We start from the raw sequence: 2,055 nt of genomic DNA, 5'->3' as shown, positions 1-2,055 counted from the left end.
CCTTATGTATGATTTCCTGTAAAGAATCTTGAGTAGCATGATCAATAGAGTCAATAAAATAACATGAATCATCTTGTTCCCTAGAAAATCTCATGGCATCATATATTTTAAAAATAATCTCTTCGTCACCTACCCTAAGCACAAGTTTACCATTAACCACATCAATAACAGCACGAGCAGTGGCTAAAAATGGACGACCTAAAATTGAAGGCACCTCAACACCCTTATCCATGTCAAGCACAACAAAATCAACGGGGAATATAAATTTATCTACTTTTACAAGCACATTCTCTATAATTCCCCTAGGATATTTAATAGATCTATCAGCTAGTTGAATACTCATCCTAGTAGGTTTCGGTTCCCCAAGACCAAGTTGCTTGAACATTTGGTAAGGCATCAGATTAATAGTTGCCTCTAGACCAGCCAGTGCCTTTTCAACATTTAAACTACCAATTAAGTAGGGAATAGTAAAACTTCCTGGATCCTTCAGTTTAGTTGGCAGTTTATTCTGTAGTATGGCCGAGCATTCCTCGTTTAGTTCTACTATGGAAAATTCTTCAAACTTCTTTTTGTTTGTCAAAAGTTCCTTCAAAAATTTTGCGTATGTAGGCACCTGCGAGATAGCTTCAACAAAGGGTAAGTTAATATGCAACTGTTTAAAAAGTTCAAGAAATTTACTGAATTGTGCATCCATGCTGTCTTTCTTCAACTTTACTGGATATGGGATTGGTGGTCTATACTCCTTCGGTACTGAATTTTCATTATTTTTGGGTTTTACCTCATCTCCTTCGTTTCTGTCAGCTTCTTCTGGTTGCTTCTTTTCAGATTCAGCTAACACTTTCCCACTCCTTAGTGTAACTACTTTTACATGCTCTTTTGGATTGGGTTCGGTGTTACTAGGTAGACTCCCTGGTCGACTTTCTAAAATCATCTTAGCTAGCTGTCCAATTTGATTCTCGAGTCCTTGAATAGATGCTTATTGATTTTTAAGTGCAGTTTCAATGTTCTGAAAATGGGTTTCCGCTACTGAAATAAACTTTGTCATCATCTCTTTAAGGTTCGACTTTTTCTCTTGCAGGTAAGGTTGTTGTTGGAAGCCTGGAGGGGGTGGTGGTCGTTGATTTCCTTGGCCTCCCTATGAGAAATTTGGGTGGTTCCTCCAACCTGCATTGTAAGTGTTACTATAAAGATTATTTTGAGGTCGAGGATTTTTACCCATATAGTTCAATTGCTTGTTCTCCATGTTGGGGCCATAGGGGTGGATATTCTGAATTGTTTAATCCATCTCCACTTGCATCGCAATGCATTACTGGATGTACCTGCGTAGAACCAAGTAAACCATCAATTTTTCTATTCAAAAGTTCTACCTGAGTGGAAAGCATAGCAACCGAATTGACATTAAAAACACTGTTTGCTTTTGTCAGCTTTGTCCTCATGACTTGCCACTGATAATTATTCAGTGACATCTCTTCTATGAACTCATAAACTTTTTCAGGTGTTTTGTTATTGATAGTTCCACTAGCAGCTGCGTCGATCATTTGTCTAGTCGAGGGATATAACTCGTTATGGAAAGTTTGAACTTGTAGCCAAAGGGGTAATCCATGGTGAGGGCACCTTCTCAATAGATCTTTGTATCTCTCCCATGCATCATAAAGTGTTTCTAAATCCATCTACACAAAAGAAGAGATATCATTCTGTAATTTGGTCATTTTAGCCGGCGAAAAAACTTAAGCAAAAATTTTTCAGTCATTTGTTCCCAAGTGGTGATTGACCCTCGTTGTAATGAGTTCAATCACTGTTTAACCTTATTCTTTAATGAAAAGGGAAACAACCGAAGGCGAATGGCATCATCAGAAACACCATTAATCTTAAAGGTGTTGCAGTATTCCAGAAAATTTGCTAAATAAGTGTTTGGATCCTCGTCCTGCAAACCATCAAACTAAATAAACTGTTGTATAATTTGAATTGTGTTAGGTTTCAGTTCAAAATTATTTGCAGTGACAGTAGGTCTAACTATACTTGATTCAGTTCCTGTTAAAGTAGGTTTAGCATAAT

General features: G+C 37.3%; 1 non-coding gene across 1 annotated transcript; it reads left to right on the top strand.

Moving 5' to 3' along the window:
• The first annotated feature begins 1,596 nt into the window (after positions 1–1,596).
• Positions 1,597–1,702, top strand: LOC128285941 (small nucleolar RNA R71). Its single transcript, XR_008276488.1, has one exon. It is a non-coding gene; the product is annotated as a small nucleolar RNA R71 (small nucleolar RNA).
• Positions 1,703–2,055: the final 353 nt, after the last annotated feature.

The sequence above is a fragment of the Gossypium arboreum genome, chromosome 12 (assembly GCF_025698485.1).
Source record: "Gossypium arboreum isolate Shixiya-1 chromosome 12, ASM2569848v2, whole genome shotgun sequence".
NCBI lineage: Eukaryota > Viridiplantae > Streptophyta > Magnoliopsida > Malvales > Malvaceae > Gossypium > Gossypium arboreum.
This window is presented reverse-complemented; position numbering and strand designations above follow the sequence as displayed.